Genomic DNA, 13553 nt, shown 5'->3' with positions numbered 1-13553 from the left:
TGAAGGAACACAACGCTGGACGCAGGGAACAGGTTGAGTGAAGGACAAGAGGTCTCAGCTACGACTGGAAATTTAAAAAGAACATTTGTGACAGTAAAGCAGGAACATGAGGCAAGGGTGCCTCCTTTGGTATAAAACTCTCTCTCCTCGGACGTACAAATGTATGAATAGGAATTAAAACGCACGCTAGATAAATGACTGCGAAGGAAGATGAGATTGGAAAATGATCCATCAAAATAGAATTGAGAGTAAAGCAACAATAATGAATGTAATGGGAGAAGGAGAGAGAGAGAGAGAGAGAGAGAGAGAGAGAGAGAGAGAGAGAGAGAGAGAGAGAGAGAGAGAGAGAGAGAGAGCACTAAGAGATGAGACAATCTGTTACGTGAAGACAAAACAAGTGCCAGGAGAGGAGTTAGCCAACACTGGGAAAGACCAAAACATAAACCAATACTGAAACAAGAGGTTAGAACCACACAGATCTGTGATGCTAATTGTACAGGATGGGGACCACATTCACTCTCAGAAGAAGCGTAGTAATCATGGAAGGCGACAGGAAAATAGAACCAACAGAAGCAGTGAATATCGTAGGTACCAGCTCCAATCCTGAAGAAAGACAACAGAGAAAATACTACACAAATGGGAACATGTTTGTTATGTGAAGGTTAATATGATATCGAACTATAACAGCCAGATGGTGTGAAAGGAGGCAAAAGAAAACCTTCGTATCATGAGGGAAGGGAAGAGAACCTTCAAGAACCCGTCTGGAAGAAACGCCCTAGAAATATCGCGAGGACTTTCCAAACCTAACTTATCTAAGCAAAGAATTTCACTACGTTTCCCTGGGTGGGTTTCCTCGGTGTCTACAACAGAGTTATAGAAGGAACGAGGACAGATTATGATTTGAAAAGACGAAACGACAAGAGAAGCAACATAGAAGAGAAAGGAAATCAAGATGGAAAACACCAGTTCATAAGACCCACACACACACTGATATCAAACACTGGTACAGGGAACTAAGTAGAACAGTAGATCAGCCGTTAATAAAGTAGATGACAACAAATGTATAATGAAAATTGGGCCAAATATCTAACGGGAATTTCTTGAGCAAAACCTAATAAGGAGGCAGACTCCACCTAATCTTTCCTGGAAGATCGTACGATAGCAAGATGGTGATGAAGATATGTGACGGGAGGAAGGGAGACAGACCCCCCCTTGTTAAGAGTCTATCTAAAGTTACACGAACTATCAGGAGGCGATGGTGCTTCCAGAGAGTGACAGAAGAGAGAGACGTAACAGTATGAAAACCCTTTAACAGTTGTTCTGATGCAATTTAATCCCCCCTGAAGAGATCCGACGATCCAGTTCAAACATTGTGAATGGGACTGATGACGCAGCAAAGATGGAAGGAGCGATAAGGGATTTACATAATGGAAAAGGTTTGATAATGGGGGTCTTTAAACTGGAAGGAAATCAAGCAGGGCACACTTCCAGGAAATGAAACCGGAATGCAAATTCTTCTTTCTTCAACGTAAAGCCATGAATCTCCCGAGGCCCGTGACTGCCTCTGTCATACGCAGTCATGGCAGATTTTAATGCAGGAAAAGACGGTCAGAAAATGGCACAAAGTGGCTTTATCTTGCCTATGAACCCCTCCACGTGTGACGCCGAGGCGCAATGTATGACCAGGTCGGTCGATGGTGAGGCAATGCTGTGCTGGAGAAGTGGAGAAAATTACGAGTAAAAATATATACATATATATATTAAGGGTCTCCTTCCAATGTCAGTGAACCAAGTCCTCTCTCTCTCTCTCTCTCTCTCTCTCTCTCTCTCTCTCTCTCTCTCTCTCTCTCTCTCTCTCTCTCTCTCTCTCTCTCTCTCTCTCTCTCTCTCTCTCACACACACACACATTTCTTCCAAGTTAAAATAAGATTTTACCATCAGTCGCCTTATCGCCCCCACCATTTAATAATTCGTCCCCGTCGTCATGAGTTTTTACCCATCAATGTGGTGAGCTTTCACCAATTCTTCCACTCATATAGACTCTCTCTCTCTCTCTCTCTCTCTCTCTCTCTCTCTCTCTCTCTCTCTGGTTTTTACCCACCCACGAGCCATCAACATCCTCCTCCTCCTGGTAGCCAGCTGTACGTCTTGCATTTCCAAGATGAACTTTGACTTTCCTCCCCAAACAAGTGTTCTTCGTGACCTCCAGGACGTCACACTTAAGGTGCTATTTCACGTCGGTTCTCCCAGCAGCATCCTTCCCTCATTCGTACGGTAAAAGCAACGCCAAATTGGCATCATCTTTTGTCTAATTAATATTCAAGGTTCTCCAACAACGCTTATAAATTTCCCCTGCATACGATTATATATTTTCTCTTCCTCAAATTATATTTACGACGGAAGATTCGTCTCGGCGAAAAGTCTTGAAGTATAATACGAAGATCCGACGTGAGCTATAAATCAAGGCTTTGCTGGACCAAATTCCCCGGAGAATATAGAACAAAAACCTCCCACTATTCATCTCTATAAAATCTTATCGACGTCTAGAAAAATACAAAATCCTTAGTGAACCCTGCGTAATGGAAGTCTACCATCCTCCAACACTAATACGAGAGAGCACACTGCCACTGATATTCTACAAGGCATGTAGGATATCCCTCCGAGGACACGAGATTGGATTGGATTATAGAATCTAAGCTTACAAGCCAAGCGCTGGAGCATCTAAGGCTATTCAGCGCCCGTCCTGAGGACAAGAGAAAACCATGATAATATAATTTGATAGACGTCATCTAGGTTTTAAATAGGAGTCCTCATCATTAACATATCTCATGTAACTACCCTGAAGGGGAGAAGAAGAAAGGAATCGCATGGAATTCTTTTTAAAAGTGTCTGATACAATCGACGTAATAAAAAACAGCAATTTTGAATTGCATGAAATTCTTTTAAAAGTATCTGATACGATCGACGTGAAAAACAGCAATTTTGAATCGCATTAAATTCTTTTAAAAGTATCTGATACAATCGACGTAAAAAAAACATCTATCTTTTTTTTTATATACTTCTTAATAGATCATACACAGGGAGCTGTAGCTGACAGTGGACCAACCATCAATGACTACTGGTTAAGAAGCCGAGCCATAAAAATATTCAAAATGATACGAGGATCATCAACCGAAGCAGCAGTTATTTTTGGGTTTTTTTCATGTTAGCAGAGACGGTACGGGCAAATGAATGAATGCCCTGATCTATGTTAGTGTGAGCCAGATACCCAATTCATCGGAAAAAGTGAAGGATGAAAATCTGGGGCGACTGTGGACCCATTGCCGCAACCATGATTCGAACCTATGCGCTCGACCCTGGGCGGCCCGCGAATGCAACGGAGGATGAAAATCTGGGACGTCTGTGGGCCGACTTGCCGGAACCATGATTCGAACCTACGTATGCGCTCGACCCCGGGCGGCCTGTGAATGCGTCAGTGTCAGCAACGCTAACCTCAACACCACGGAGGTCATGGAGACCATGAAAATAATCTAAGAGTCTGAAACGTTGGCTATCAGAGGAACCCATAGCTGTAACAATGCTCGGCCAATAGCTGTACAAGGAAGGGAACTGGAGACATCTTCACCAATCAAGGAGGACAGAGAAAGGCGTGAAAATCTTCATGCCGGGACCACAGAGTGAGGTGCTATGTGAGCCTGATGGGGCATTTGGGTCATCTGATGCAAGACAAGGGTACGCCATCGACCAAGCGAGGCGAGCAGATCATAAAGGTTATCCAGCAGTGACCATATGGTAATCGGGTTCCAGAAAACAAGAGGACGGGATGAATGTGGTGCTGGTAAAGTGGCGAGAGAATTTCAATGAGAATTTTTCTCTTTTTTTTTCATACTATTCACCATTTCCCGCAATAGCGAGGTAGCGTTAAGGACAGAGGACTGAGCCTTTGAGGGAGATCCTCACTTGGCCCCCTTCTCTGTTGCTTCTTTTGGAAAATCAAAAAAGAGAGGGGAGGATTTCCAGTCCCCCACTCCCTCCCCTTTTGTCGCCTTCTATGACACGCAAGGAATACGTGGTAAGTATTCTTTCTCCCCTATCCCCAGGGTATATATATATATATATATATATATATATATATATATATATATATATATATATATATGGAAGGTAGAGCAGAGTTTCTTCCGTCCACACGTGTTTGTGGCTTGTCTCTTGTCAGGTCTGGCAACGCAACTGTCTTAAAATGTTATTGTCCGGTCAAGACAGATGAAGGCGTTTACAAAGCTATCTATTTAATATAAAAATTCACTATTCTTCATGCTACAATACTCAGCGTATCAGACAAGAGAAGATTCAATGATATGTCTCTTGATCAAGTAGTTACAGGTTATAACTCAAGTAGCACTGGTCCAGTCAGTGCAACAGTCATAATTTCCAACGTGAACAAACAAATCATTAGGAACCTGTTCTTTTATCACACTAATATTTATGTTGCTCAAGACTAACAGAGATCTTGCCAGTCTGTCCAATACAAATTACAACTTTTGCAAGGTATTATGTACACACACACACCTGCAGAATTTTCTGGCAAGTTTCTATTTCAACAAATGCGGCCGGAGGCAGCTCCGCATGTTTAGGCACCAAGCACTCAAAAATAGATTCACTCCATCCTTCCATCGCCAATTCGGTCTCCTCCACCTCATCAATTTCTGTCACGTATATATTCTTTATCAGCCTCTAATCATCCATTCTCTCTAGGCCTACACTTTCAGCTCACCTTCAGTCTCTCTTATCTTACCAGTTCTAACTCGATCAACCCTCCTTACACCATAAATTGTTCTCATACAATTTATTTCCAAGACATTCGATGTTTTCCGTACATTCTCATCTATAGCCCATACCTCGCATCCATATCAATATTCCTTTAAACATGCCCATTATCGCCCTCCCAAACAGCGACCGCTCTTTCCACACATTTCTCAATGCTCCCAAGACCTTCGCCCAGTTTCCCATCCCATGATTCACTAGTGCTATGTCATCAGCAAACGACAACTGACACCTCCCAGCAGTCTACTATACATAGGCATACACGTTCCCTCCACTGCATTGAAAGTTTTACTGAAGCTTATGCAAGCTATGTTCATATCGCTTTCATCAACGACTTCATTGCCTGTCAAGAGCAATGAGAAGCTTAGCAAAATTTGCAAGTCTAAACTCTTTCTCACTCTTTCGTAACTCTTATGTTGACCAGCATTACGTGCAATGTTGAAAGCTACCTCACTTAATTTGCCAACGATCGCTTGCACCAAACTTTTCTCAGATTCAACACAAGAACCAAATCTACCATGTTCTCGTCAACCTAATCCTGTGTTCTTGTGAAACGTATTTTCAAATTCCACAAAAAAAAGGATTGAATTCATTAATCTACTTTTCAACCATATAAGAATTGGTTCCATCAGCCGATTTTCAGCGATACAAGATCGAATGACATTACGGTGGATGTCAGCGATATAAGTAACAGTATTGTCACCGATGATAAAGTATCAGAACTAGTGATATTAACCGACTGTCACCCATATAACTACTAGAACCGATATTATCAATCAAATTTTCATCCGTGGAAGCATAACAGCTAATGGCATACAACCATTTGCGTTAACCAGACTGGATCAAACTAGTTGCGAGTTAAGGAAATTCTAAACAACACTCAGGTGGCGGGAATACGTTCGTGGGCGACCGTGAGCGGCTCGAGCCTGTACAGGGCATTGGACCTTAAGCACGAGTGTGATGACAGAGGCAATGGGGACTGTGAAGGGAGGGTCGGGATGGGAGAGGCAAAGGCGGGAGTGAGCGAGCCAGACCGAATTCGACCCCACGTTCTTCCGCCAGGAGGATCATAACGGCCTGGCACCACCGTGGCTGACGGGCATCACAGAGGATAACGAGACACCCGATTGGCTAGTTTCTAAGAGCGTTTAACCACTAAACTTAATGCCTCCGCGTACGACCAGATTACCGGGGAGAGAGAGAGAGAGAGAGAGAGAGAGAGAGTCAGCAAGGCTGTCCGCTTTCTCTTACCGCGTTAAGGCCAACACCGCTACGTGGAGTCACCACCACAATTAGATCTGCTCTTCTCCCTTTGTCAAAGAGATTCTTGGCAGAGTCGCAGTTTCGCCTCCCGTCTACGCAAAGGTCCGGCACCAAGCGTGTCTTAAGGCTGATATCGTGGGATACAAAGGTGCAGTTGGAGAATCACCAGGTGAATATTCCTGGTGTGTTGTTCTTACATAATCACTCTTCCAGGCTGCATTATCCTTGGACATGGAACTCTCCAACCGTCGTCTAACATGAATATGATGATGACAGGAAAGTGAAAATGTAACGGAGAAAACCTTTTCATATCACGAGAAATTTTACTGTCATAAAATTCACACACACACACACACTTGCCCAGGTTTCTAGCTTCAGGACTGTGCAAACAACAAAAGGTAAACAACCCTCTTTTTTTTCATCCCATGCCAACCTTTTTTTTTTCAGAGCGGAATTTCTAGTTACAAAACATATTCAAGAGTACAAGAAACAGCTGCGGCGCGTTCACGAGTAAACTTACTCAGCTGTGTGTGTGTGAGAGAGAGAGAGAGAGAGAGAGAGAGAGAGAGAGAGAGAGAGAGAGAGAGAGAGAGAGAGAGAGAGAGAGAGAGAGAGAGAGAGAGAGATGTACACACCAGACCGGAAACACTCCTGGAAAACTACTCTTTACGAAAACACTTCTCAGCCACGTCGGCCAAACACGTGGACGGAGCAAACAATGTGTGCAGGCAGTGCCTTGCTTACATCCCGCCACTGGGAATACCTTCCCTCCCTCCTCCCCGTGCGTCCTCACACCTACTACAGTTATGCCTGTGGTCCTCACTAACTCCTCCTCCTCCTCCTCCTCTCCCTACGTCGTCGAGGTGACGACCACCTCACCCGCGCGACCTCCCGACACCTCTTGCTTGGGTCTGTGCCTCACTTGTGGCCCGAGATCGTCTCTCATCATGATCACTGTAGGACGTGCGTCTTGTTCATACCCCCAGGACCCCAGGTCGACTGCTCGTGTATCGATGTTCTTTTGAGATCGTCGTATTCTCCGAGTCTACTGTGCCCACCGTTATAAACTACTACGTACACCATTTGTACCATGTGTGCAAATGTGTTTTTCGAATGTCGGTGTCTCGGGTATAATAATTCTACTTCAGCGTAGGTGCATCATGATCGTGAGAGGTGCAGAGAAGGGAAGGATAACAGGAATGGTGGGTTGAGGGAAGAGGAGCGGAGGAAGAGGAGGATGGTAGGAGAGGATAATGAGGAAGATGATGAAGAGGAGGAAAAGGAACAGAATGAAAGAAAGATGTTGTGATGGATGGAATGGGATTCGAGGTGACGCGTTCCTTCCTGTGAATAACACATTTTCTCAGGTCGCGGAAGACACACACACACACACGTCCTCCAGTAACAGCGGGATACGAACTTGTGATCCTCGAATGTAAAATAACCACAGGTGGCCAAAGATGAACATAATTTCGACATTTTATAAAGGAACCTTCAGACGATATTATAATGAAGTTGTGTTCACCTTCATTACCATTAAGCCAGCGAGGCTACGTCTCTGTGTCTCACGTTCTGGATCAACATCGTCCACCAAGATGATACTGCTGGCGTCCATGACGTAGACGCGTGCTGAGGGGCGACGTCGAGCGGGAGAGGCTCCATCAACCAGGAAGCGACAACCTCGAACGAAGACGACAAAACGCACGACAATATCGACGACACATTGTGTGTGTGTGTGTGTGTGTGTGTGTGTGTTGACATCTATGTTGTCATGTGATGAGGGGGATACGGGGCGACGACATCACCTACAGAGCCAGTGCCAAAGTACCGTAATGATATCACTTTAAGGATTGCAGTAGGTCCTCTCTCTCTCTCTCTCTCTCTCTCTCTCTCTCTCTCTCTCTCTCTCTCTCTAGCAGCCATCTCGGACCTGCAGCCACCGTCCGTAATTCAAAAACCCTTGACCTGACCCCGTGATGTGGTGGGAGACAGCGGGCATCTCATCTTTACCGCAAAAAAAAAAAAAAAAAAAAAAAAAAAAAAACACGAGAAGTCTACCGTGAATCCACGCCGGCAATAGAGGCGCGTGGTATGTGCGCTGCGACGCAATAGAGGCGCGTGGTACGTGCGCTGCGACGCAATAGAGGCGCGTGGTATGTGCGCAGCGACGCAATAGGGGCGCGTGGGATGTGCGCAGCGACGCAATAGGGGCGCGTGGGATGTGCTCAGCAACGCAATAGGGGCGCGTGGGATGTGCGCAGCGACGCAATAGAGGCGCGTGGTGTGTGCGCTGCGACGCAATAGAGGCGCGTGGGATGTGCGCTGCGACGCAACAGAGGCGCGTGGTATGTGCGCTGCGACGCAATAGAGGCGCGTGGTATGTGCGTTGCGACGCAATAGAGGCGCGTGGTATGTGCGCTGCGACGCAATAGAGGCGCGTGGTATGTGCGTTGCGACGCAACAGAGGCGCGTGGTATGTGCACTGCGACACGTTGAAATTGACCGTCCACCTCACCCACCACCTGAGGTCAAGAAGTGTGGGGTGAACCACCACTGGACGGCTGGCTTCAAACCCCCTCGAAGGAAGTACGAAGTGAACCGTAAATAACTGGAATGGAAGACAGAAAACGGGAAGGAATGGCGAATAGGAGGAAGGATAGAGAGAGGAAGGGGAACTGAAATGTGCATGATAAACATAAGTGGAAGGAGCCGAGTGGCACTGTGGATGATATATGACCCTCACTTAAACGTTATGATAAGGTCCCATGGGTGGGATGGGATGGCATATCCCGAACAACAACAACTCTATTTACCGATGATGTATCACGTGATCAGGGCCAGGCCCGCGAGGCTGTAACCATCCACAGTGAAAAAAAAAAAAAAGAAAAAGAGGTATTACTAAGATTATACGAGGCAAATGAAAAAAAAAATTAAGTTTATACGATAGTGAAAAAAAGGGAAAAAAAGAAAAAAGAAATTACTAAGATTATACGAGGCAAATAAAAAAAAAAACTAAGTTTATACGATAGTGAAAAAAAGGAAAAAAAAAAAGATATTACTAAGATTACACGAGGCAAATGAAAAAAAAAAAAAGATTACTGTAAGTTTATACGAGGCTTGAGAGAGATCTACGAGGGTCGTATAGACATTTAGCATAAGCTGACATGGTCGACTTTATTCCTCAATCAATATCAGGGAGTTTCAGAGTCGCATCTTCGATAGATATATTGATCTACTCCTTGAAAGAAACAACGATAATAACGTCAATGAACGAAGGTTTGTGCTCGATACTGTCTCGGTTCTTCCATGCTTCAAAAAATGAGACATCGAGACAAGCTTCGAATCGTTCCATGAGCGATTAGGAGTTCACTGCCACTCGCAACGGGAGGCCAGCCTCTCCGCTCCCACCCCCACGTAAGCCGGTGGTGGCAGGTTTAGACTGTCATTAATCCTCACACTGGAGTGTGATGACGGCTCTGCCGGATGACTCATCAGAGGGAGAGAGAGAGAGAGAGAGAGAGAGAGAGAGAGAGAGAGAGAGAGAGAGAGAGGTAGCGCCACGAGTCGCGGCGCGCTCTTCCTGACCTTACAATCGAATGTGGGTTCACAGAGAGAGAGAGAGAGAGAGAGAGAGAGAGAGAGAGAGAGAGAGAGAGAGAGAGAGAGAGAGAGAGAGAGAGAAAACTTCGAGAGCTGGTTAACGAAGAGGTGATCTCGCCCACTTACTATTGTTTTGCTTCAGCCATTAAACCCTTGAGAGGAAATAATCAGATTTGTCAAGGAGGCTCAGAGAGAGAGAGAGAGAGAGAGAGAGAGAGAGAGAGAGAGAGAGAGAATATGTAGTAAGAGGGGACCGACTCTTGCAACAGGCCTTGTGGCGCAACGGATAACGCGTCTGACTACGGATCAGAAGATTCCAGGTTCGAATCCTGGCAAGGTCGTGAGACACTTTTACAAATCTTTCGTGTATGAACAGTGCACAGAGCTCGAGTCCAAGATGCAGGGGGATTACTGCGTTGAGAAAGATTCGAATATCATCTAAAAAAAGATAACAACGTATACTTTCCTCCTGGTACACAGGGCCGTTACATATCAATGATCATTATATTAACGCATTCAATATACCATTATACAAGCAACACAATTTTCGAGTCAGCATTTAATATTTACTTTTCAAAAAAAAAAAAAAAAAAAAAAGGAACATAGGTGGAGGCCAAGTGAGGATTTTCCGTCTAAGGCTCAATCCTATGCTATTGACACTACCTCGTTAATGCGGGAAATGGCGAATATGTATGGGTGGAATGGAACATGTCTTCTCCCTCTTTGGAGAGAACATGGGCAAGACCCACAACAGGAGGCCTCCTTGGCTCATCTCATGTTATCTATTTCAAACTTGCTCTAATCTATTTTTTCTGAGTAGATGAAGTAAGAATAGAACAGCAAGAAAGCCAGAAGGAAGAATAAATGAAATTGAAAAAAAAAAAAACTCATGCACATGTGAAGTAAACCTGTATGGATAGAACGAAATGATAATCCCATTATAAAAATCTGACCACACCATCCCATCCTCTGCTCCACTGTATTCTTACGTTCTGATCATATGAAAAGGGAATAAGATAAATGCACTTTCTCTCATTGTATTTACGAACTAAGAAAATTTTCTAACCAGTTAGCCAATCGTTAGTCTTTAGATACGTAAACATTCGTTAGTTACTTGTTAGATATTTTGGACAAGACATTCCAATAGCCGTATGAACACTTGGGAATCGGTTATCAGGGTTGGTCGATATATCTATAAGGAATACGTGATTTTGGTATTCCATAAACCTTAATTTCCATTACCTTGACTATCCTTGGACCCTCGAAACTTTTTCGCATTGTTTTTTGCGGTTGAATGATAAACAATTCTTCACCGACTCGTACGTACACATTGGAGGGATCTATTTATAAAGCATGAAGGCCATTTACGTGTCGTCATTAACATTATCATGTTCAGTTATTAGTAATTATGTTATCAATCATCTTCGGTTATTAGAGACTATGTTGTTATCAATCATTTCCTTTTTTGTCTGGCAGACTTGCGGAAGTCTACGAGGTTATTTTCAATATTTATGCACATTCTCTTTTCCTGTTCGCGTTTCCCCTAGTTCTTCATAACGCTTTTCATTGTTTTCCATCAGTTCATAAAAGAGAGAGAGAGAGAGAGAGAGAGAGAGAGAGAGAGAGAGAGAGAGAGAGAGAGAGAATAATGGAGGAGAGAGTGCAATATTAACAGGCCTTGTGGCGCAACGGATAACGCGTCTGACTACGGATCAGAAGATTCCAGGTTCGAATCCTGGCAAGGTCGTAAGATATTTTCGCATAGCTGACACATACAAATGACCTTAGTTTAAGGTAAACTGTTCTAATGAAGACATTTCGCATCCATCAAACGGCAAAGGATTCATCTCAAAAAAAATATTCACGTTTAACAAGGCTACAGTCGCGAAAAAGGCAGTGGACATTTACAGTGGACATTTAAAAAGGGGGAATGTATGCCGTCTTAGAACACTATTTTGAAATGTTAAAAGAATTTTTTCTATTCGTGGTTGTAACTATACGTCTGCATTCACTGCATTATTTCACTATATATATCATTCAAACTCCACTCATACAAAAATTCTTCGTATATTTTCTAACACGTCTTCTCCTTTCATCTTGTGGCCCCTGGTTAATCTAACATCCAGCAGCTCATCACTGCTGACGTCATTAAACTAGTTTAGAAACTTAAAATAGGCTGTGATCCGTCACCGCTTACTCTTCTCTCTTGTGTGGTGGACATAACCATGGCCTCTCTTTATAACTCACCTCTCTCAAGTCTAGTCCCATCTGCCTTGCCTTCTCCTCTAGACCTTCTCTATCAAGTCTTTGTGCGCCCTGACCAAACTTGAGACGCCTATTTCGGGTATTAACCCACTTCAGGATATGATCAGTTTGCCGAATACTTCCGTATCTATGGACATGACGGCGAATTCTAATATTGCCCAATGACAGTTCATCTCCTTCACGAGTCTTTTGAAGTTAGACTCTGGCAACGGGTCAGATACGATGTCAACTCCTAAAACCTTTTTATACACAGGTTCCTGTAGAATATTTCTTGCTGGGTTATGTCTGTACAGAGACCCACTTGTACTCTATCCCGTCATACAGTGTGTGTGTATATATATATATATATATATATATATATATATATATATATATATATATATATATATATATATATATATATATATATATCATGATAAACATCTGGATATAGCCATTTTCCCTGCTGTACTTGAAGTTAACTTCACACGCACAATCTGTGAGAAACAGAAGACCACTTACGGTACGAAAAACACAAACAGACGCACGCACAATACACCTCCATCCCCACGTATATAGTGCAACAGCTTGTTACAAATGGGTCATTTCTTTCTCTCAGGGAGAGAGAGAGAGAGAGAGAGAGAGAGAGAGAGAGAGAGAGAGAGAGAGAGAGTCAACAAACACACATTTAGAGATCCTCTCACAATAGCAACCACGCCCTTAAAGTCAAGACAAAAATATGCGACAGACTGGCAGGCAGGTGCAAACTTCACCACATACTCGTCTGTCTGTCTGGCTATAAAACATCGTAGTGGAGTACCACACCTGCCACAGTACCCAATAAACCCTTCTCCCGACTGGCCAAGTTCAAGTACAAAATGGCCCTTTTGACCCTTATTTCAAACCTCCATCTTTAAAGGAGCCTTCCTTGCTGCCTCAGACAGCGATCAACAGCAAAGGTGAGTGTGGTGGAGTGATTAACCTGGCGCCCGCCCGTACCGCCACTCACCGCGCGGAGGGAACGCATTCTTAGTTAGGATGGCTCGACTCGAGCTCGACCCGGTATTATCCAGGGTCAGGTCGAAGGTCACGCCATCGTAACCAAGGAACGTACCAAAAGGACCAATACACACTGCCGCGCGTGGGAGACCTAACCACTGAAGCGATCATCATACGAGACAATGTGGTAACCACAGTACATGTGCGTGGGTCTGACCGACATCGGAAAAACATAAGAGGATAAAAATGTTAAAAAAAAAAGTTAAACCTGAAAGAACTGACGCTGAAAATAAGGTTCTAATTCCATGCTAACATAAGCGTCGATGAATTGCATACTGACCAACTCCCTCGGCAGTTCAGCCCCTGGTACCGAATGATGACAAGAGGGAGGAGAGGGGAAGGAGGAGATGCTTGAGAACTGGTGCAGGATTTTAGACGCTGTGAGGGATAGAGCAGGATACACGGCCTCTCTCTCTCTCTCTCTCTCTCTCTCTCTCTCTCTCTCTCTCTCTCTCTCTCTCTCTCTCTCTCTCTCTCTCTCTCTCCGTTTAGCACATGTTCTGCATTAATACTGCAACTGCTACTAGTGTTACACATTAAGGCCGATCTTCTCACCATTAACA

The 13553-nt window shown here is 44.1% G+C and overlaps 1 protein-coding gene and 2 non-coding genes across 3 annotated transcripts in view; 2 read left to right on the top strand and 1 right to left on the bottom strand.

Moving 5' to 3' along the window:
• Positions 1–13553, bottom strand: part of LOC139750394 (glutamate receptor ionotropic, kainate 2-like) — a 690745-nt gene that overhangs the window by 494734 nt on the left and 182458 nt on the right. The window lies entirely within an intron of this gene.
• TRNAR-ACG (transfer RNA arginine (anticodon ACG)) lies at positions 9956–10028 on the top strand. Its single transcript has one exon. It is a non-coding gene; the product is annotated as a tRNA-Arg (tRNA).
• Positions 11362–11434, top strand: TRNAR-ACG (transfer RNA arginine (anticodon ACG)). Its single transcript has one exon. It is a non-coding gene; the product is annotated as a tRNA-Arg (tRNA).

This window comes from Panulirus ornatus, chromosome 1 (assembly GCF_036320965.1).
Source record: "Panulirus ornatus isolate Po-2019 chromosome 1, ASM3632096v1, whole genome shotgun sequence".
Classification (NCBI taxonomy): Eukaryota; Metazoa; Arthropoda; class Malacostraca; order Decapoda; family Palinuridae; genus Panulirus; species Panulirus ornatus.
The sequence above is the reverse complement of the archived record's forward strand: the minus strand, read 5'-3'. Positions and strand labels throughout refer to the sequence as shown.